Here is a 25,235-nt window from a genome sequence, read left to right as displayed (position 1 = left end):
GTCTATCGTATGTATATTTTTTTCCTGTATCCACTTATCAGTCAATGGACACCTAGATTGATTATATAATAAATATGTAAGTACAGATGGCCCTTCAACATGCTGATTCCAATTCCTTTAGACATATACCCAGTAGTGAGATTGCTGGGCCACATGGTAGATTTATTTTTTGTTTTATTCAACCCCCATGCCATTTTCTAAAATGGTTACATACCCACCAATAGTGTATGAGAATTTCCCTTTCTCTGAATCTTCACCAGCTTTGGGGGTGGGGAGGGTTAATATGATACTATCCATTCTAATTGGGGTGATATAATATGTCATTGTGGTTTTGAGTTTCATTTCACTGTGATAATGCAGCTACACATTTTTAAAATTAACTTTTAATTTTAAAATAGTGTTATATTTATAGAAAACATTGTAGACAGTATGGAAAGTTCCTGAGAGGACCACCCCCAGTTTTTCTATTACTAACATTTTATATTAGCATGATCTTTGTCAACACAAAATTAACAAACCAATATTGAAATACTATTAGCTAAAGTCCATATTGTATTTAGGTTTCCTTATTTTTACCTAATTCCATTTTTCTACTCCAAAATTCCATCTGGGATAACACATCTCAATTGGTGGCCGTATCTCGTTAACTCTCCTCCTGGCTATGGCAGTTTCTGAGACTTTCCTTGTTTTAATGACCTTGAGAGGTTGAGAAGGGTTTTGTAGACTGCCCCTTAATTGGTGTCTCAATAATGTTTTTTTCCCATTATCATTACTTATGGGACCTATGGGTGTGGAGGAAGAATACAGAGGTAAAGTGCAATTTTCATCATGCCACATAAAGTACATGTACCATCAATGAGTTTTCACTGTGATGCTAAGCTTGATCACTTGGCCAGAATAGTGTTTGTGAGTTTTCTCCACTATTAAGTTACTTCCCACCACTTTATCTTTAGAAGGAAATCACTATGTGAAGCTCCTACTCAAGGAGTGGGAGAGATGTTCCATCTCTTGGGGGAAGAGTCTACATAATTAAATTATTTGAAACCATTCATTTTAAATGGCACATTTTTCTATTCTGCCCCATATATTTACTTATTCAATCATTTTGTCTTTTTAAATTTGTTCTTTTAGATATATATGACAGTATGTTTTGACATACTATACACACACAGAGTATAACTTATTCTAATTAGGATCCCATTCTTGTGGTTGTACATGATGTGGAGTTTCACTGGTGGTATATTCATATATGAACATAGGAAAGCTGTGTCTGATTCATTTTACTGTCTTTCCTATTCTTATCCCCATTCCCTTCCTTTCATTGCCCTTTGTCTAAACCAATGAACTTCTATTTCCCCTCCCTGTTCTTGTCTTGTTGTGTGTTAGCATCCACATATCAGAGAGAATATTTAACCTTTGGTTTTTGGAGATTGGCTTGTTTTCACTTAAAATGATAGTTTCTAGATTTTTTTATGTAAGTGTGGGCTCATAAATAGACATTTTATACTTTGGGTTATAATCCAATGCTCTACTTTATTCTGTCACTCAAATTTTTCCAGCTTTGGCTTTTGGGAGCCTTTAATTGGCACCTGTGTTCTTTCAACATATCTACATACTTATGGGGTTTTGTTTTTGTTTTGAGTATTTTTATGCTTTCTGGCATCACAAATTGCTCGAGGCTCATCTTGTATTTCCGGCTACTGTCACAGAAGCAGTCATTATATCCAAGGACCTCTGGTTTGTTTTACTGAACAATAATATTAGAAACCATCCAGTACTGGGCTCTATGCTTATGGTTATGGGGGCATCATTGCTTTTAAGACCTCTTAACTGACAAAAAGCTTTAGTCTTCTCACATTGCTCTAACAAAATACCATACACTTGATAGCTTAAACAACATGAACAATTTTTCACAATTTTGGTGGATGGAAGTCGGAGATGAGGGTACCAAACACGGGTAGATTCTGATGGCCCATTTCCTGGCTATAGACAGTTACATCCTCATACCTTCAAATGGCAGGGGGAGAAAAGAGAAGCAAGGCTCTTTGGTCTCATCTTTAAAAAAACACTAACCCCATTTGAAGGACTCAATTCTCATGACCTAATTACTGCCCAAATTAGAGATTAGAGTTTTAGCATATGAATTTGAAAGAGGGGAGACAAACATTCAGTCTACAGCACGAAACAGGGAAATACATACATGTATATGGTAACTCTCCTGTGTGTGTATAACTATTTCTATGTGTAACCATTTGCCTTTATATTAAGCTAAACACGAGTTCATACTGATGTCTACAATGCTAACCCATTAATACATAGCTCATTCTAGCCTCCTGTCTTGTTTATCTACAACCTCTGGCTTCAAAACCAAGAAACCTGGCTCTCAGCATTTGTTAATCATTTACTCAATTGTTCATTTCCAATGTGTACTTACAAAAATTTTAGAATTTATTACTGTACCTCTGTGGTAAAAAAAAAAAATTATCAGTTAAAACACAGTAGTGATCCACCTACTTATGTTTGTTTTTATTCTTACAGATTCTAACCATTTCCAAAGTTATCTAAGTCAACTCACCCCTCACCTCTTTAGAGAGGTTGCTTCATACATCATGATGCAGTTAGATTCTTTTTTCATAGTCTGCTTTCCATCCTGGGATCCTCTGACCTCTCATGTTATTTTTTGACAAATTTGTATACATTAAGACACTCTTGCTGGGCATAGTTGCATAGGCCTAGAATCCCAGCAGATTGGGAGGCTGAGGCAGGAGGATTGTGAGTTCAAAGCCAGCCTCAGCAACTTACCAAGGCCCCGAGTAACTTAGTGAAACCCTGTCTCTAAATAAAATATAAAAATGGGCAAATGGGCTGGGGATGTGGCTCAGTGATTAAGCAGCCCTGGGTTCAACTCCCAAGAACACAGGTGCCAAAAAAGAGACACCATCTTTGTGTTATAAAGTTCAGTGCATTTTTTTTGACAAATGCATCATGTCATCTATCCCTTGGGATTGGCTTGTCACACAAAATGGTGTCACACAAAATGGTTTTAAAAATCATGACTAAGACATGATTTTGTCCTCCTACACCATGTCATTGTTTTAGTGAATGCTGTGTCCTTCTATTGCCTGCTTTATCAATCTGATTATCATTAAGACGTTGAGAAATACACAAGTATTTACTTTGAAATAATAGCTATAACTGAATATTCGTGTGTACCTTTCTCTGGGTATGTAATACTCCAAATGTCCTTCAGCACGTGGACTAATAGGTTGCTGATCTCTAGGAAAAGCATGAAATGAAGCACCTAAGCTTGAGACTAGTGCAAGAACTGAAACCCAGTTCACATTTAAAGAGGAAAAAGCAAAAATGTCAAGAAGATAATAAAATCTTCATCTGAAAGTTAATTTTAGACTCAGCTTAACATATTTCTATTCGGTTGTTGCCTATTCATGAGAAAATTTATGATAAAATATGTTCAAGTCAAATTTAGGTTCATATACTTGTAACTAATGCACTTGGTTTGACTATAAAAACCATTGTCATCTCTGTTCATGTGATTTACCCAAACACAAGCCACTAATGGTAAGTGATTTGGTCTTAAGGTTAGAGTTCATAGACTCATTATACAGACAATATCAGAAAGAAGATTATAGCAGTCCCTGGAAAGGAAATCTCACATTTCCTTGTAAGTATGGATGCCTTACAAGCCAGTCAAAAAGTACATAACCTTGAACTTGGGAGGAAAAAAATAGGCAGAAATCAATACTGAATATTTAAAGGTAACAACATTTTGGAGAAAGATTTAGTCTCATGAAAAGTCCTGAACCCAAACAGGAGAAAAGTATTTTTTATCCATCACTCATTCAGGAATCCCTAGTGTATAAGGTTTTTAAATGTTGAGTTTCTTTTCTCTGAGTTAAGGAAATATATGTTTTGTTAAACCATGCTCTCCCAGAAGTACATCTTTTTAAACCTCCATTTTCCTATGAAGATAATCTTCCCCTCGACCATGCACCTTGCAAACCTAAGCCCAGGACAGAGTGCTTTTGAAGAGAAGATAAAGGCCTAGAAATATCAAGAGGGATTCTTCTATTGATAGGGGAAAGTCAGTAAATCTTTTCTAATGTGAATTTTGCTTTGACAAATTCTTGAAAGAGCCATTTGTACCTCTTCATTTAGACTCTCCACTGATGATCAGAAATGAAAAAATAATTCTCTTGCTTCCTTCCTGTGTTGCAATAGAGGCTACGAAGGGCCAACAAAGGACAGGGAGGACTTCTAGTGATTTGCCCATAATAACTGAGCATCTTGGGCCAGAAGAAAACGGAATGTTGATCTCTTGGGCTTGTTTAGCTTTGCTTTTTTAATTGCTAAATGCCAGCCTGGGAATTCTGCCTAAAATGGTAATAAGTTGCATTTATACCATACCTTTCATCCAGGAGGCACATGCTTCCATCAGTTCTGAAACACAGCCATCCCGAAGCTAAAAAGCACTAACTGTTTTAATGTTGAACATTTATTCAGTGCCATAATTACACAAGGTAGAAGAAATTGTTTGAAGCAGAACCAAAATATTGCAGTAACAAAGATTGTGCATGGCAGGTTTTGAAAATATCCTACATACAGTCTGCTTTGTGCCTTCCTTTTTGAAGGCACATAGAATATTTATATATTCCTTTGGAACCTTGAGATTCTTAAGAGGCCCACTTTTGTGTTCCTGTTTGAGTCCAGTGTAAATTGCTAAAAAATCAGGAAGAATATATTGGCATTAAACCATTTCTTTCAGAAAAAAATTTTTGATGCCTTTAATGCACACCAAGAAAAATGAAAATCAGAGTTATTATTTGAATTTTACAGAAAACATTGTACCCCTCCTAAAGGGATTTCTACCTCTGAGAAAAGAATGTGGCTAAGTACCACCCAGGAACTTTTGTCTTTTATCCTAAGGCTGATTTCTCCTCTGCTAGCAGGAGACAGAGAGAAACTAAAAAAGAGGGGGATAGGATGTGATCCCTATCACTGAAATACAAATTTACTAGGTCAGGAACCAAGTCTGGCTCATTGCACTAGCTTCAGAGCCCACACAGTATTTGGAGATAAATAATCATCATTAAAAGGGTGTTAAATAAGAAACTTGGTCCTCTTCTCCTGAGAGAAGTAAAGACAAAGGCATGCAGAGTTTTTGGCTGTTGCTTGAGTCCAGATCAGGTTTTTTTTTTTTTTTTTTTTTTTAATTTAAACAGTAAGGGGAGAGGAAACCAGTGAGATTAGTGAAAGTTCTTGGGGCCAACTTGGAAGAATGAAAAAGAAAAAAATGTGCACATGCACCCTCTGAAGACCAGACTTTTCTTGGTTTGTTGCTGCTACTCGTCAAATTTTATTATTATGTCCCACAGAAAAATACTTGGAGACTCATTAGTCATTTATATCTGCACCCAAACTGAAGTTATGATGTCCTGTCCTAAGAGCAACTGTTGAAATGGTAACAGGAAAGGGAAACTGAGGCTGGGTTTAAGCCCTGCCAGCATTTACTTGATGCAGAGACTTCCAGGCTCTTCAGTCTTTCAGGACTCAGCTGGCTTAGGTGCCAAATGAGAAGCATGGATTCATTTGTTATCCAGGTAATCTCTAAAAGAACCCCCAAATCAGTCCTCTTACATTTCATGGCTCTAGATTCTACACCAGGAATCTAGATAAACCCCATCTACTTTGTTTTGCTTAAATGACCCTGACATCACAGAGACACATGTGACTCACAAAATGACTCTCTACCTTCTCTCTGAGAGCCAAGGAAAACCTTTTCTGGTCTAGAAAGATGACTAATCTAGACTGAAAGCCCTATAGCCAATTCAGCTTCCTTGTTCTATACTTGAAACAACTGAATCTCACTTGATTGAAAATTAATTTAATAATCTTAAAGTATCCAGAGAATAAGAAAACAACAACAACAACAACAATGAGCACAAACTCAGGTCTCTGGAATCCTAGTTGAGATTTCCTCCATTAATTCTCCATACATCTTTACAGCAGAATAATTTTAAAGCCATTTAATGGGGTTACTTGAAGCCTCCTCCTCCTTCTTCTTCTTTTTTTGTCTTTATGTAATATTTTCCAATTTCACTGGGAATACTACAAATACTGTTGGAGAGATATTTTCTGGTTTTAATGAGCAAAAAAAAAAAAATCTCTTCTCAAGCTCATTAAACCTGTCTATACTACCCCCACAAGAATCATTATTTATGTAAGACATTCAGAGTCTGGAATTGTAGTGTTATCTCATAAAACACATAATTTGAGCCAATCCTGACAAATATTGGTATCACTTTATTCAGCATACCTTTCAACTTCCAGAGAGTTAATAAATTGGATTCTAACAGTCTGTGGAGTACATACAGTAAGATAAAAACATCTTCCAAAAATTTACAGTATATTTTAGGATGAGTTGAAACATATCAGCAACCATTGCAGATGCATTTACAGGATTTTTAGAGTAGCACATTTCATCGTAAATGGCTCTGTGATTCAGTATGACATTAATAATGGAAAGAACAACCTTTAAAATAAAGTAAATGCATTTGGAGCAGTTACTGAGGTGATATCTGTCTCAAAAAACTCAGTTAATAACTTGCAAGTTGATATGATATATTCCTTAGCCTATGCTGTTGGGAAAGATTTATCTATTGTATAAAACTTCAGGCAGAAAAATTAAAATAAAACTTGATATCTCTGTGGTAAGCTGCCTTCCTCCATTTCTTTTACCTTTTAATTTCTATTATTACCACTTTAGAATTGTTTCTTTGACCTTATGCAATATTTCATAAGGTAGTTTAGATGCCAGATGACTGCCAAAACAAAGTTGTAAATAAAATATGCCTATGTGTATACACATATACATCTCAGAATGTTAATCAAAAAGGACATAAATCATGAGTATGTTTTACCTTCATACAAATGAAAGTTACAACTGCATGTCCAATGTATTTTAGTCCTATTACTTTTTTTTTTACAGCTGCTGTCTCAAGCTGTTTCGGAGACCATGAGTTAGTTTGAATTTTCTTGCTTAGTAACCGATAAGTCGACTTTCATTCCTCCACACTCCCAAGGCATTACCCTGTGAGTGTCTGTCTAGCAGATTGAAATGTGAAAAGAGAGGAAAGTGAATCTTTTTTTGCATTTTCCCTTTTCCTCTCATTTTTCCATTTCACATTCTTTTCCCTCTTCTCTCTCCCTTCTCCCATGGCTGCCTTCTGGTCTCCTCTCTTCAGCCTCCCTGATTTCTCATTTTCTGCCTTTCTTTCCTTCAAAACATTTTTTTCTTTCCTCTCCAACATGCCAGAGTAAGCAGACAGGAAGAGATGAAAGGAAAGGAGGTGCGGAGGTATGACCCTCAATCTAAAAGGAAATTAACAACACATGAAAGAACGTACAGTGATTCTACCAGAGCTCCCTGAAGGGAAAAAATTATTTTCTTTCATTAATATAGTTACCAACCAATAAATTCTGAGTGTATCAAGGTAAATCCCATATTGGCCAACAAAAACTATGCACAAAACATTATTGAATAACCTTGACCCTACTCACTTCCCACAGGCTGCTCATTAGCAGGGAAAAGCAAAAAATATAAGAATCCTTTGGGCACTGCTCTGAGGTAATTTTATAAATGCCACAGTCATGTTTTAATACAATACCAAGATAAGGCACTTACAAGGCAACATTTCCCAGATCTCATCAGAATGAAGATAGAGTGCTTAAAATTCTAGAAGGTTACTAAAAAGACTTTCAGTACCATACGAATTTTTTTTCCCAAAGGCATTCTTCTAAAGGTTAATATAGAAAACGAAAAAAGAAATTGATAAATTAATAAAAATATATCTCATTTCCATCCTCCCACTAAAAATTAATATTCAAATTCCAAAACTAAATCCTACCCTTTTCATCCTGTCCTTTTCCTTGTAGCAGTGATGTGCCTCGCCTGTCTATCATACAGATGTGAAAAGCAATGCCTAACAGTCCCTTCAGGTCAGCTAAGTATCTAAGAATTGAACACACCAGAACTGTCAAATACACAAGGTTTTGTTTTTCCCAGACCGTGTTGCATTTTTAACCAGGGGAAAATAAAAGTTTTCATAAGAGCACCTCTCATAAATATTCCCCAAAGCGGGTAGTGCAAGGGCTTGGGGAGAGGGATTCTTTTTTTTTTTTTTTAATGTGGAATCTTGCAGCAACTACACCAGCTGGTGGTGGTAGGGAAGGTAACAAAGGAGCCACTTATTTTCCTTCCATTCCATTTCCAAACAAGAGTTTAAAATTTTATTATAAAATCTCATAAACAGTATTAACAACAAATACTTATGAACCCCTCCCCAGCTGTGAACTCCCAATCTCATTCAAGTTCAAGTCTAAGTTCTGATGCTAGCACAGCAGCCACTCTGTGACTTGACCCTGCATGCCTCACCTACACAGCCTGTTTGTGGCCCGTCCTGTCTAAAATGCCTGTCTTTACTTCTCCTCTTGCCTAAATCCTCCTCCATCACTTTGATTCAGATCAAACTCCACTTACTCTGAAGAACCTATTCTGGATATTACGGTCACACTGCCCTTCACCAAGCATGTATTATTGCATCTTTCAGCATGGTCCTTGCAAAATGGAGGATGTTTCCAAATTCTCTCACATTCGAGGAACTTTCATGACACTGAGGCTACAAAATGCACCAAGGAAAACCATAGAGGGCTGTACTTGGTTGTGTATTGCAGGTGTAAGAAGAGTTCAGAGAAAGATATAACTAAAAAAGCTTGGACCCTGGAGTGGGCAGTATGCTTGGTGAGAGCCAATTGATGTTCAAAGGGTATTTGTAAAGAATTACCCAAAAGTGGCTCCCAGAAGGTCACTTAGATTTGAAAGTCTTTTCTGCAAAAGCAATAAACTCTATTACAGATAAGCAAGTGAAAATATCTAAGTAAAAATTGAGCCTTTTATGCGCTTATGCATACAGGTGACATCTTTGGGGAACATAATAAACTTAAACTCACTGGCAGAAAACACCTAGAAATAACAACAAATGGCCTTACAATGCAGTTTACTGTTAAAAGTGTTTCTAAAACTAAGGGAAATCACTACAGGGTTGGATGATACCATGATGCTTTAGCGATCAATTAATTAGCTCTCAGTGTCTCATCAATCTTAGTTATTCAAGAATTAACCAGGAGTAATGGGAATAAATTAGGAAGAAAAATTTAGGCTGAATATCAGGAACATTTTCTTAATCATTAAATCAATTAGACAACAGAATTTAAAATTGGATATTTAATGTGAAAGATGGAACCACAAAAGAGAAATTACAATATGAAGAACGAACAAGAAATCATAGATTTAAAATGTCCTCAGTCAGCATGAACCCATCCTTCCATGCTGGTAAAGAACAAGAGTTTAGATTCCCATCACATCATCCTCTATTCTGAAAATTTCAAAACTTCGGAATATGCACTCAAAGAAAGGAGGCAAATTTCTCCAAAGCCAGTAGATTCTGCTTCAGGAATTTCACTAAGTCCCCCCAAAATTATATGTCCTTTTTTCTTATATTACTGAGAAAGCCAGAAAGTAAGAGAATGCTGTTTGCATGTGGTTTTGAAACAAAGCCTTCCCTAAGTGAAAGGATAACATGTAGGCTATAACTATATTCCAATTCTGGGATATATATATATATATATTTTATATATATATATATTATATATATATATATATATAAAATCCAACAGAACTTGGAAAGTAATGAGGAGGAAGAAGCTCATTTCTAACCATATGGGGGAGGAGAGTCCTTGACCTATGTTTCCAAATGAAAATAATTAGAAATGCTATGAAATATTTTAAGAATATGGTTTTATTTTTAATGTACTGATGAGCTAGCGAGTTACTCTGAAAGGCCAAACAGTAGGCAAAAATAGTAACAAGGCAGGGAAATAGCACATAGCACAGAGGCTGCCAGTGGACATGTGCTTCAGTTCTCAGCGGTGAAGAACATGGAGGAAGAAAACAGCCCACCCCTGTCAAGGTGGGCAGTCTAATAAGAGACCCTTCTGCACGAAGCGGCAGCTGGAAATGCACTGACCTTAGTGTAAGGGTAAACTGGAAACAAACCCAGCTCAAGAGAGTGCAAGGATAATTGTTGATTTCAAATATGATTCTGACTGAGATAGGAAAATTCCTCTGTATGATTTATAAACACAAGGTAATCTTCTTATGATTGTTCAGTCTAAATTTGCATTACCTGAGTGATATGAAAAAAAATTATAAGCCAGGAATTTTGTTCAAAGTGCTTTTGGGCTAAAAGAGATCCCAGGCACCTGACAGAAGCAAATGCAAATCCTCTGTACAAAAACATACCCAAAATCTGTCCTTGAAGAATTTCTATACACAAAGTTCTAAGAAAAATAAAGTAAAAAAAACAAAACATGGGATCGAGACACCTTGAATGACAGTCAGAAGACACAATAACAACAAATTCAGATAAGCAAAATCTTCTGTTACTAGTATTATCAGACACAGAATGTGAAATAGTGTATTTGTTTTTTTTTTAAGTTTTAAAATATGAGGAGAGCATAAGTATGCAGATTGGGGGGGATGAAACACCAGGAATAGAAAAATGTCATTATTTCCATAAAACACTCAATGGGTGGGAGGCTGGGGCTGTAGCTCAGTGATAGACCACTTGCCTGGCATATGTGAGGCGCTGGGTTCGATTCTCAGCACCGCATATAAAGGTCCGTCAACAACTAAAAAAAAAATTTTTTAAAACTCAAAGGATAGATTTTGTTTCTGTGCTAGGCAGCCTCAAAGATGGCCCCTTATTAATACCTAAGATAATTAATTTATAAAGAGATTAATGTTATTTTGGATGGTTTTGTGGCTTGAGTTCATGATAGGAACAGGGGTCATTACTTTCGGGCCTCTAGTAGGGGTGCCAGATTGCGATGGCCTCATGACCAAAAGGAAAGAGGAAGAGGAAGGGGCTGGGATCACTGAACCCCTTGGAGGGCATGTCCCCAATGACCTAAGGACTGCCTACAAAGCCCAGTCCACAAGGTTCCTTCACCTCCCAACACTTCCTGTATTCACATATTGTATGGTACAGGCCTGCAATCTACCACAGCAAGGGAGGTCTCTTGTCACTCCCTCCAGTGGAAACCAAACTGTTCCAGGTGAAGAACTGAAGCCACCAGCCACAGCCACATGAGTGCACCTGGGGTTTCCTCTAGCACTTTCAGATGACTCTCACAGGCCACAGCTTGATTCAACCCCAGGAGAAGCCTAGAATCCAAATCATACAGCCAAGGACATCCCAGATTCCTGATTCTCAGAAACTGTAACAGTTAACAAATTGTTTCATGCTATTAAGTTTTGAAACAAATGGTTACCCAACAGAAGGTTTGCCTATGATGTGATCAAAGCCTGAGTTATCTAATTACAAATCCCATAACTGTCCAGTCACCTCAGGTACAATTACTAAATTTGTTATGCCTTACCACAAGAAGATACTACAGGAGCAACTTTACCACACCTGTAGCATGGTCCTGGAAATAATGCCACTCACCATTCCCTAAAGATTTGCAATTAGAAATTTCTTAAGTCCCTTCCAAGGGAAAATGAACCAAGATATGCCATATCTTATACCAGGATTTCTGCCTTATAAAGAAAAAAAAATGCACCCATGGAGGTTACCCTCAGTGCAAAACATTAGGTATTGTCAGAGTGATGGAACACAGGAAATTTGTTTCCAGCTTTTTGTATATTCAACAAATATTTATTGAATATCTACTGCATCCTCAATACAATTACAGATGCTCAAAAGAACAGTACTGAAGGCAGTAGACAAAATTTCTGCTCTCACAGGCCTTCTATTCTTACCAAAATATCACATGAGAAATAAATACCAACAAGTAACAAATTCTATTAAGAAAAATAAAGCAAAAAAATGAGAATATAAGAGATTAGGTCCTCAACAGGGGAGGGGAGTGTGCTAATAGAGATAAGATCTCTGTCATGAAATTTGCATCCTTTCCAAAAAACAAAAGTGCTGCTTTGTCTTTCTTTAAAAAATATAAATAAATAAACAAAACAAGGTCAGAAATTGAGACTGCTTTTACCTTCAAAATTCCCATCTCCCATTACACTTTTCCCTTATGAAATCTACTAGCACATGGCACTGAGAGAATGAGACTTCCTTCCCAACCTCTTCCTTGTCTAAACTGTCCCACTGGGCCAGCAATCCCCAGCCTATGATACATAACAAGGAGAAGAGCACAGTTCTCTTTGAGTGTGAAAATCTTTGGGGATATTACAAAATTTCTCTTAACGTTCAATTTATCAAGAACATATTGGGCATACTTTTAACACTTGCAACTTAAAACCAGTCATAACATTATGAATAGGACTGCAATTAAGTCTGAAAAAAAAATCAATAGAAAATGATTTAGACACTTTAATACTTTTTTTCCCACAAGGATAGTTTTTATGATGCAGGACTCTCCATTAAGATTTTTGAGTATGAGGGTGTGAGAGTTAGGTATTGCCCTAGAGCTTACAGACTCAACCTCCTCATGATATAAACAAGGAATCTGGGACCCAGAAAACTTAATAATAACAATTGCTCATATAATGGAGGTCCATATACCGAGTACATCAGCCAAGTGATTTATTTCCTGTTAGTCAAAGTTCTCCAGGAAAATAGAATTGGTAGAATATGTGTATGTAAAGAACATAAGGGGGGAAAGATACAGAAATAGAGATGCAGAGAGAAGAGATTTTTAAGGAATGGGATTATAAGGAATTAGTAAATCCAGAATCCACAGAGCCAGTTGGCAGACTAAAAATTCAGCTAAAATTTAACTTTGTAGTCTTCAGTCTAATATCTTCAGGCTAGAAATTAAGGCAGGGTTTCTGTGTTACAATCTTGAAATAGAATTGCTTTTCCTTTGGGAAGCCTTAATCTTTACTGTTGACGTCTTCACCTGATTTGATGAGGCCCATCTACATTGTGGAGAGTAATCTATTTTACTCAAAGTCTACATATCTAAAAGCAACCTCTAGACTTGTGTTTTGCCAAATCACTGGATACCATACTCAAGTTGACAGGGAATATTAACATCATATTCTCCTTTACCTTATTTGGTCCAATCAACTTCTTATGAAATTGACACTGTGCCCACATTTTACAAAGGAAAAAACAGAGCTCAGAGATCTCAGAGGATCTGTCTAACATCATACTGCTAGAAAGTGTCCATCCAAGACAGCCTTGACTCAGAGACAATACTACCAGACTTCTGCTCTATGCTCAGTTTCCCAGTTAACACAGAGGTAGATCCAAAGTCCATATTTCCTTAATCCTGTGTCCATTTGCCCAGGAACTGAATATTGAGACTATGTTGTTAATGCCCATATAATACAAATCAACAGGGGAAGTGCTTATTTAACGTGCCACAGCAACAAGACAGTACATGAAGAGGAACTGTAGGGTATGTCACCAATGACAGAAAAAGACGGGGAAAGGATGCATTGTAGGTGAAAGTGAAGCAATCATTGATGTATAGTCGTGCTTGGCTTTGAACCTATCAGTCAAGATGTTGCTATACAGTTTTAGATATCTGAACTTGGAGTGAAGCAGATTACAAGAAAACATTGCACACACACTCACAAATGGCTTTTATTTCTGCACAAATACTTCAGCATCTATTGCCAATTGTCTGTAGTCAGATGTCCTCCCAAAGTCTGATCCCATTTACACATTAGCATTTTCAACTTAAGTCATTCCAACCAGGCCTTCCAAACCCCGTAAAGAAATGGAGGCAAATAGAAACAAACAGAAAAATAAGCAGCTTATTGTTCCTGCAGTTTTATCTCTTGGGACTTTTCTGCTCTAAATTTTGGGTGCTTTGTCTTTCTTCTGTCCTTTCCTTGCTTTAATTTAGAATTCAGGTTTCTGATTGGATTAACGGCCAGGGCAGTTTAGAAGAGCCTTTGCTCAGCAATGTGCATCTGTCACTTCAGGGACACTGTAGCCCCATATAACACATCTTGTCCTGAGCTATCCGTTGCTTCCCATCTTATTCTCTGCATTCACATTGGCCCTTGATTCACAGACCTCATTTTGTAGCACCTGTTGCATTAATAACTAGAAAACTCGGTTCAGCTAAGGGCCAGGCATCCACCAAGCATTGTTCTGATGCAGTAAGTAATCAGACAGCAAAAAGTTATCTTTGCAGATTTCACTTTCCTGATATTATTAACTCCCAAATAGAATGTCTATCTGAAAATGCATTTCATCTGTGCACAGTAATAGAGTGACATTACTTTACTGAAACAATTATATCACACTTTTCTCTAACATAGAAAGGAAAAGTATGTTTAATAAAAGGAACAGAACACGGTGATCTATTTGAAAGAGGGCATGGACTTCTGCCTTGTCTTTTGATTAGAAGACATTTCATGAGGACAAAAAGAGAAGTCTTTTTGAGTCCTGATTTTTATCTTAATCTAGACAGTGTCCTGCAATAGAAAGGTAACAGCCTGGAAGTCAGATTCATCTGAGTTTAAATCCTCATTCTGCCATTCAGCAGTGGTGTGACTAGAGCAAACGACTTCAGCTCCTTGAGCTCAGTTATGCTCACCAGTGAAATGACAGTTATACTACCTACCTATTTTTCATTTCAGGATTGTGGAGAAATTATGGCAATAAGATATCCAGAGTGCTTTGCAGCATTCAAAGCACAAAGTAGGTCTTCAATAAAGGGAATCCCCTAACCAGGAGTTTGTATGTAAGAAAGACCTCAAGAATCTATGTGTTGTTTTTATCTATGTGTCAGAATCTAGTCCTGCTGTCCTGCTTTCTACTCCTACCTGGTGTTCTCCCAATAGTCCTGGCATCCTGGATGGCTCACTTAGCACCACATCATTACCCCTTCCTTCACCTATTGGCATATCAATATTTGAACTCAAATACTGATTTTATGACAAATGCAAGGTTTTCCTAACCTATGCCCAAGCTTAGAATTTGCCAACCATCTTTAGTCACTGAGACAGCTGGTAGATACCCAAGCTCTATTGCAACCCTTAATATACCTTCCCCTTTCTCTGACAGTTCAAAACTCTGATTAAATTTTACCTCCATGCAAAAATAAAAAATAAAAAGGACTTGACTTTTTAAATCTGAGCTGATTTTTCATTTATCTACAAATTACTGCCATAGAATCCACTTTGTCTATTATCTAGTGCCATCTTTTTAATATTCCTTATTTATAAGTATGGCATAATAATTATAACCTGTGAACATATGTAACATTTCCTTTATGCTAATAATGGGAACTCAGCCTTGGCCCTCTTGGATCTCTTCTTCCCTGTCCTCTCCCTCCCAGAGGAGAATTGCTGGCAGAACAGTTCACAGACTTTCACAAGGAGAAATAAGGAATCATGAAAGAGAAGTGTAGAGAGATACTTCTGGAGGACTAAAGGAGATTTTTCAGGGATGTTGAAGAGATTGGAGTGGGATCATTTATAAAATAAGGGGAGTAGAGTGGAATGAAGGGAATTTTAAGGAGTATTTCTAGAATCTCTGGGTGTACTTTATGTTATTCAAGAAATATACGTAGAAGACTTGAGTTATTTTTATATTTCTATTGCTGGTAAGGATTGGTTCTTTGAAGTTTGGCTTGCTCCCAAATAGAACTACATGGGTTAGGGTATTACAAGTTTCATTTCTTCCAAGTTCCTTATGAGATTTACTTTATTGTATTATGTAACCACCTAGCATAGCACCACACATGCTTCCAAATTTTCAATAACACTGTTTGCTTGGTTTGATTCACTTTGATATTGACCATCAAACCAAACAGGACCTCAACTACAGTTTGGGAGAATCAATTCAAATAGTTGATAGATGAATTTTTTAAATTGTAGAGGAGATTAAAAGGTACTGCTCCAAATGAATCCCAGTCTCCTGGCTGAGAAGTGCATTTTAGCACACTCAGAGAACTTGTGGATGTGGCTGAATTGCTGTCATTGAACTTAAGGAACCCCGCAGTGGAAAAGACTCCCTGGAAAATTGGATACAGGCAAGTGTCGTTCGTATTTATAAAAAGAGAAAGAACGTGTATTTGTGAACTACAGAGCACTGAGCTTGACATGGATCTGGGGCAAGATTCTAGAACAATTTTTCTAAACAATGACTTGTGAGTACTTAGAAAAGGAAGTGGTAAACGCAGCGTGAGCCCACTAAGAATAGTCCTGTCAGACTAACCTCATTTCCTACTGACAGAGTTACTACACTGGGAGATCAGAGAAATAGAATAGAAATAGGAAATCTAGATTTCAGGAAAGCTTTTGGCAAGTTCTCTCATGACACTCTTGGAAACAAGACTGGGGAAGAAGCAGCCTGAAAGATATTACAGTTGTACAAACTGGGGAAATTCGTGTCCCAAAGAAATCAATTAATGAGTCACAGTAAATTCAACAAAATGTTTTCATCGAATTAACATCTTTTCCCAACCTCTTCGGCAAGCCATACTACAACCAGGGCTAGTGATCCAATTGTATAGGTGCAGAAGGGAGGAAACCAGGGCTGGTGGGAGCACCCTTCTCATGATCCATTTCTGTGATTTCACTTTTAAAAGTGTCAAGGTAAACATGAGACTATGTCAAACCAAGTACAGTGTTGAATCTGAGTGAGGTGATGTTTCTGCTCCTCTCTACAGACTGTGTCCTTTTGGGGGCTCTATGCACTAAGAGAGTAAGCAGAGCATGTTCCAAAAAGAGTAATCAGGAACATGAAGCCACATCCCTAGAATCATATTTGGAGGACAGAATAGCCCAGAACTATTTCAATGCCTTCCAAAAAGTAGAAATGGGACAGACACTGAGTTTCAGATGGACTCCCATGAAAGACATTGGTTTCCTTACCATGGAGTTGCATCAGTGTGGACTGGAACACAAAAAGACATGGTGGAACTTATAACTTAAATTTTCCCCTTCTAGTCAGATCTGAAATCTCCCAAAGAAAACATTCTACAACCCTGTAAGCTACCATATTTTTCAGTTTATTTTAGTTTTTTGCTTGTTTGTTAGTTTTATTTTGTTGTGGTGCTGGGGATTAAACCCAAGGCCTTGTGCATGTGAGGAAAACACTCTAGCAACCAAGCTATAGCACCAGCCCCTTCAGTTTATTTTAAATCAAGAAATTGAAAAAAAAAATAATACAGAAAAAATGAGAATCAGGATGTTTACACCCTCTACCTGAGTTTATATAATCTGAACGTTTTGCCATATGGGCTTCAAATTCCTTTTTAAGATATAAATAATCACAAGTACAGTTAAATCCTCTGTACACAGCAACAGCAGCATTTTGAAGATGGCATGGTATACCCTGTCCATGTGTTTTACTTATATGGCTTCTGTGTATATTCACAAATTATTTATACCATTGTAATGAGACAAATATAAAGGGTTCAGTTTACTGAAGAAATTTACTGGTATGGGGTGTTGGATGACAAGTCATCCAGGTATTCCTGGGAGAAGAGGAAATTTCAAGTAAAGGAAATTGCAGCCTCAAACTCACAAAACTGAGAAAAGAGTAGGAAAATTTTTTTTAAAAAACTGCAAATAATTTATCCAGGTGTAAGAGGTAAATTAAGAATGTAAGAAGATGAAAATGAAAAGTCGATAAAGATCTGATTATGAAAGGCTTTATCCCAGAAAAGACTACTTCATTATTTTAATTGTGAGAATAAGATAATAGACATGCATGTTAGAGAAATGAATGAATCCAGTAACGATACAGTTAGAACAGGATGGGGGGATAAAACAAGAAGGCTGAGGGTCAAGTTGATAAGTATTACAAAGTCCCAAAAGATCACAGGAGCTTAAAACAGATGAGGATGAGGAGGACAGATGAAGAATATCTTTAATACTGTCAAGTGCTCTAGGGTTTGTTTTTAATAATGACAAAAGATACTTGAAAACTCTATGGTATAAGATTTAGTGATCCTCTAGCTACTTCTTATCTCAGGGAATAATCTGTAGCATGACATATATGAATTGTTATAATAGTAGATTCGATTAACAACATTATTAAATAAGATATAAAATAACAAAGCAAGATGTTTAATTTTTTTTTTTAATTTTCGTAGTACCTCTATGCAATGAATACTTCTGGAGTTTTGTTTGAAGATACATATTTAATTTTCAAAGAATTCCTTATAAAACAATTCACCAGTAATTTTACATAGTTGGTTCTTATACATAGAAACATGCATACATTCTTTTCAAAAACTAAAAGTTTTCAGGTGTTAATTATAATGTATAACTAAGAAGTTTACCTAATTAGTCCTATTCAAATTGTTTGTTGTGTTTTCTTTTCTTCCATTTGCTTTCACTCCCATGAAGAAAAGGGACTGTTAAGAGGAAAGGGCTAAGAATGGAAAGATGTGCCCATCATGTCCCAGAAATGTCTCAGAAGAATACTCCAAAATATTGGGTGCCAGGACACAGACGTCCTCACGTTCTCACACCAAACTAGATCTATAGGAACACTAAGCAGGATTGAGCAATTTGGTCAATTCAGATTATTTAGTTTTCAAAAGAAACAGTTCTTGTTGTTGTTCTTATTCCTAATGATGTTAATTTTTTTTGTATTGTGTGACTCTAAAGTAATTATTTATTTGACTGAATTTTACCTGTAAGCCATTTAAACTTGTTCTGAATAGTCAAAGCATAAGTAACAATTGTCAAAAGTGGAAGCTCTTTGTTTTTCTTTTTTCTTTTCTTTTTTGTTTTTCCTTTTCCTTGTTTTTTACAGTTTAGAAAACAATGGGAGATCTTAACAGATGACTTAATTATCAAGAGGTATCAATTATGTAAATGAGTCTGATGGCAAATAGAGCATCTTTTTCTCACAAAGTTGTTACTTTTTCTGGGACAATGGTTTTCAAACTTAAGCATGTATCAGAATCACCCAGAGGGCTTGTTACAAAACAGATGGAAGACTCATCCCTAGAGTTTTTGATTTAGTAGGACTGGGATGGGTCCTGAGAATTTGCATTTTTAATAAGTTCCCATGTGTCGAGCATGCTGCCGTACAGGGGCCATACTTTGCAAAGCGCTGCCCTAGGAAGACTTTCCTACCCCAGAGACTGAGTTCAATGGTCCTTTTATGAGCCTTCCTTCTCTTCTGTTTATCCTTCTCCTAGGATTATCACTCTATAAAGTGCCATGGCAGACTGACACGATGTCTAGCTCCTCTATGAGACTGTGAGTTTCCTGAAACAAGCATATGTCTTATTTGAAACTGCATACCCCAAAGCACAGCACAGAGCCCGGCTGGCAGGGCTGGCAGGGAGCAGGAGATGGTTAATAACTCCGCATTGAACAACACTGGAATGACCATTAAATAAATGCAAATGTGTATGTGCACATACCTATATGTGATTTGAAGTATTCAGATCAGTGAGGAGAGAAATGCTCTGTACTCAGGAGGGAAAGAACATTAAAAAGACAAAGTCAGGACTAATCAAAGAAAAAAAAGAAGAAATTGGAATTTAAATTTTCACATTGGTGACTATAGTTTATGATGGGAATAAACTATTTTAGAAAGATCACAGTAATAAAAATGTGCTAATGGTTTCAACTTTGTCAGATGTACTCTTTGGCCCACAAATGGCATTTAATACTCCATCCCATGTAGCTGGTAAAACTAAGAATCACCCAGTTCACCTACATATAGCCAAGGGCACACCAGAAATTAGAGAGATCATCCACATCCTAAATAGAAAAGGAGAATTATAAGAAAAAAGTAAAAAAGACCTCATAGGTCATTCAGTCCTAGTCTCTGGAGTAGTGGAAGATTAAATAAAGTAGCACAGAAAAAATTATGGAAATAAACCCGAGAAAACTTAAGACTCTCTGATCCTCTAATTTTTAGTGCCTCATGAAGTTCAAGGATTTATTGCCAACTCACTGCTTAAACCACCATTCATCAAAAGAAAAACATTCCCTATAGCCTGCATTAGAAATGGAAATAAGAAAGGCAATGTAAAAAGTTGATTTTGTGGTATTAAATAACTCTCTTTTTCTTGTGTTCATGAATTCCTGGTTTGTAACTATACTTATCCAAAATATTAAAATGACCTTCAGGCCAACCCCTTTACTTAAGAGTGAAGGGGAAGAGAAAATTACTAGACATTGACCATTACAGAAATTACTTGCAAGGCATTTTTCTCTGATAGCTGCAGTTTCACTCATATTATCATCCTTTTCTGTTGACAAGTTTCCAAGATTTTAATCTTGAATTGGAAATGCTACCCTATCAGAAAGGGCTTATACTGTCAGAAGCGGTGCTGTCGTGGAATGTAGAATCGTATATGAGAGCGCTTGTTGTACTGAAAAATATACCATTGCTAGGAAAGGCATTTAAATGCTTAGTCTGCTTGCTCATAAATCACTTTCAATGTGCTCAAGTTCTTAGACAACATACTGAAAGCTTTCTTATTTCTTATATTATAGCAGTGTCATTTGCATTGCTGAACTTGGGGTTATGTTGGCAATTCCAGATAAACCCTTGCTTGCAAGGTTTATAACTCTGTGATTAAATTTCACCCTGGCTTAGAATTCCAAAGTAAAATTTTTGTGTTTTTTTTTTAAACCTGAAGTATATCTTATATTTTAAGAAATGGTAGATTCACTATTTGGGTCTACAAATAGAAGCAAGTGGCCTAAAGCACACAAAACTAACACGGCCATTAGGAGAGTTGGGCACCTTTATTCAAATTCTCAGACTTGCTTTGTTGCTTTAGAAGCACATGTTTAAAACATTTCAAATTTTTCTATTAACTTTACTCAAGATTTGTTTTAGTTATCTTTTCACTACTGTGACCAAAAGACCTGACAAGAACAATTTTAGAGGAGGAAAAGTTTATTTGGGGTTCACCAGTTTCAGAGGTCTCTGTCCATAGATGGCTGACTCCAGTGCTCTGGACCTATAGTAAGGCAGAACATCATGGCATACAGGCATGAAAAAGAAAAGCAGCTCAGAACATGAGAAAATATAAACACTAAGGACAAAATATAAACACCAAGGGTATACTCTCAACGCCCACCTCCTTAAGCCATACCCTGCCTGGCAAAGGTTAACACCCACTTAATCCCTATCAGGGAAGTAACATACTGATTAGGTTAAGACTGTCATAACCAATGTTGCACCTCAAAGTCTTCTTGCATTGTATTACATATGAGCTTTTAAGAGGGGACACTTTGCAACTAAACCATAACAAGACTGTTGCAGTTCTTCCCTACCCCAACCCCAGCTTCTTTTCTGTTTCCGTTTCTTTGTTTGTTTCTTGTTGTGGTAGTTGTCATTGTAGGTTAGCTTTTCTGCTTCCTGTCAGCCAAAATATTGAAAATTTACTTGGATGTCTGTTTGCTCAGACACGCACACACAGTACTCTGGATTTTGTGTCTTCTTCTACAAAGGCAACCCCAGTATCCCTGTCACCTACCTACCACGTGGAGTTGTTCTCTGGGGGTGAAAAAAGAAAGACATCAATTAGCTAAAATCAAAGAGAAAAAGAGGTAAGTTAGAGTATTTTGACAGGAGGCCTTTGAATTGTGGATGAAATTGAGTTAGAAAGATGAAGCAAGGAAGCGTGGTGGCTGAAATGTAGCAATTGAAGGAGAGTCAGAAGAACAAAAAAGAAATCAATCACAAGACTTTGAAAGATTGTCCTCAGCTTCTTCTAGAGTAGAAAATGGAAGCAGCTGGGCTAAGAGCAGGCTGAGAGAAAGTGTTCTCTTAAAATTTTCTAGAAGTTTCCTCTGACTCATTCTACCTTTGTAGGAAATCTAAGTTAGAGATAATACAGATTCAATTGCTCTGAAGAGAAATGAGTTGGTAATGATAAATTTAATCATTATTCTGTAGTTAAGCATAGAAATATATCCTGCTTAAAGGGAACTCTCTCCATAAAAGAGGAGAATGTTGTTGACTCTCATTGCTGTGTGTGGCTCTTACCTACAAGAAGTGTAACTTTAATCAGATTGGCTTTAATTTTTTTCAACTTGCCCATTATGTCCCATTGTCCTAGAGGATGAGGAGTTCTATATAATTTTATGTTTTTATAGATGTCCTATATATAGGACAATGGGACATAATGGGTCAATGTCAAGGTAATATTTGAAGAGTAGATAAAGCCTGAAAACACCAGGCTATGGGAGAACCACAGGCAACCCAGGAATCCCAGTGAGTATGGAGGCCACATGAGTGGATTGAGATGTTCCCAGTAACTTTAACCAGCAGAATGAGCAGGTGCAACATTAGATGCCAGTAATGAAGAAAGAGACACTAAAAACTCTACCTCAATGATTTAAACACATATCTGATACGATTGGATTTACATGTTGGAAAGATCACTCTGGACGTGCTACACACCATTTGAGGTTTGGTGGAGATCTTCAGGGAGGTCACTTAGGAGTCTTATAGAAGTCCAGACACAATCAAAAGTAAAACAATGAAAGTGGAAAGGAGACATAATTTGAGAGCTATTTAGGGGGAAGTATTGATGAGAACTGATGACCAGAGGAGAGATGGTATTATGGTTTAGATATGAGGTGTCCCCCAAAAGCTCACATGTAAGACAATGCAAATGGGTTCAGAGGTAAAATGATTGAGTTATGAGAGCCTTAACCTAATCAGCGCATTAATCCCCTGGGTGGTTATTAACTGGGTGGTGACTACAGAGGCAGTAGGATGTGGCGGGAAGAGGTGGGTCATTGGGGGCATGCTTTCAGGATTTAAATATTTTGCATGGTGAGGGGGTCTCTTTTCTCTCTCCTCCCACCCTCTCTCACTCTCCCTGCTTCCTGATGCCATATCCTGAAATACTTTCCTCCACCACACTGTTCTGCCATGATGTTATACCTCACCTCAGGCCTCAAAGAAAGGAGTCGGCTGTCTATGGACTAAGACCTCTGAAATCATGAAGTTGAAAATAAAGTTTTCTTCCTCTAATTGTTCTTGTCAAGTTTTTCAGTCACAGCAGCAGAAAATTTGACTAAAACAGATGGGGTTAAGAGAACAGAATTAATTAAAGGAAACTCTAAACTTAAAATGCTACAATATCAGTGTTACCAATTAGTGCAAATAGACAAATGAGGTTGCACAGGTGAAGTATGGTACATTTCACAGCATGAGATAACTGAATTGTCAGAAACAAAGTTGAAAGAAAACTAAAGATTAGTTATCTGGAATTCATACAGGAAGCATAAGAACAGGATGAACATAGGATCTTAACAATCATGTTTGCTGCTCATACTTAGACTTTTCTCTTAGATAACCATGCTCCTTTGCATATTCCAGGAAATTGAGTGTGGGTCAAATAAACAGGCCATGCTAGTATCTATCAAGAGTTGTATTTGGAAGCACAGTCACAGGAATAAAAGGGGAAGCAGGTGGATCCTTAACAATCACAGGACCTAGCCTGGCTTCTGAAAAGCCCAGCAGTCTCCTTGGAGGCTATAATCAATAAGATTGCCAACCCAAGCAGAAAAAAAGAAAAAGGGCTGTGTTGTACCTTTCACATAGCAACCTGCTCTTGAGATGCACCTGGGAAATGACCAGTCCATGAAGAAGGACTCCCAGTACTAACAAGGTGTCTTGCTTGATGACTGGCTGGACAGTGATATCCCTAAACAAAACAGAGAATTCAGGAAAAGAAGCACAATTGAATAGAGAGGAAGATTTCACTTAGAATACTTTGAGGGTGAAGGTTAATCACATAGAGGTACATGAGTAAGGGACTGGAGCCCAAGACAGTAGATCAGGTCTGAGGACAAAGGAACATTTCTCGTGCTCATAGCGAGAAACTCCCAAAGCATACACATCATTTTAAAATCTGATTTGTTGACAAATTTTCTCTCTTTGTCTTATAAAGACCAATGACATCCCCTACCTAGGGGAATAAAGAGCACATTAAACATTCCCCTCTGCCACCTTAAGAAACCAAGAAGAAAGTATTCTGTATTCATTTTTTTAAATTTATTTATTTGTTCTAATCAGTTATACATGACAGCAGAATGCTCTTTGATTAATTGTACACAAATGGAGCACAATTTTCACTTCTCTGGTTGTACATAAACTAGGGTCACACCATTCGTGCAATCATACATGTACCTAGGGTAATGATGTTCATCTCCACCATCTTTCCTGTACCCCTGCCCCCTCCCTGTAAAGTATTCTGAGGACTTTCTATTTCCAGCATGTTCTCAGGGGGATTCCTCAATGGACTCTTCCACTGAGAACACAGAATGCTGAGTAAAACATAAATTACATGTATCAGTGAACCAGCAAAAAAATCAAAAAAGTCTCAGGGGCTAAAGTTAAGTGAAATAGGAAACCCAGATAAGGAGACGACTTTATGGGATAAGATAAATGCAGGAAGATATTCTTATTTTTGTTATTATTATTATTTATATTCTCACTTTGTAAATATTCATTCATGTTGCTGGATATTTTCAATACACCCACTCAGTTACCCTTCCTTGCTGTGGTCTGCTCTGTACCCTGAAGAGATTTGTCTTTAGGGACTCTATCAAACAAATGGCGGCCTTCCATATGGCTTCTAAGTTTGACCATGGCAGCAGTCAGGATGAGGGGCTAAGGCAGGCTGCCAGTGAGGTTGGAGTGTGTACTCCCCTGGTCTCTTCCTGCCAGGTAGGCCTGGGTCAACTGAGTTCCTCCATCAAAGACTATCAGCTGTGTCAGATAGTCCTCTGACTACAGCTCTCCTACAGCTGCCCAATTTATAATAGATGTTCCTTCCTCCTCTTCAGGTCTTCATGTGGTGGAGGGTGGGCAATGGTTCCAGGATGTGGCAGCCCCCAAAGAACTCCAGCGACCTCTACTAACTCTCCTTAGCTACCCCACTGGGGCATGCCAAGAGTTTCCTTTTCAGTTCCTGACCAATATGACTGGGAAATATTTAATGGAAAAAAATTTCAGGAAAGAGGAAGGAGAATGGTTAAATATGCCAAGTACTACCAAGATTCTGTTAGTTTGGAGCTAAGGAAAGAATGGACATGGCAATAAGCAGGTCACTGGTGACCTTATAAGTAGGGAAGGTACTTTGGAGCTGCATAGTCTCCATGTATGCGTGTGTGTGTGTGTATATGTGTGTGTGTGTGTGTGTGTGTGTGTGTGTGTGTGTGA

Source organism: Marmota marmota, unplaced genomic scaffold (genome assembly GCF_001458135.2).
Source record: "Marmota marmota marmota unplaced genomic scaffold, marMar, whole genome shotgun sequence".
Taxonomy (NCBI): domain Eukaryota; kingdom Metazoa; phylum Chordata; class Mammalia; order Rodentia; family Sciuridae; genus Marmota; species Marmota marmota.
Note: the sequence above shows the minus strand (reverse complement) of the source record.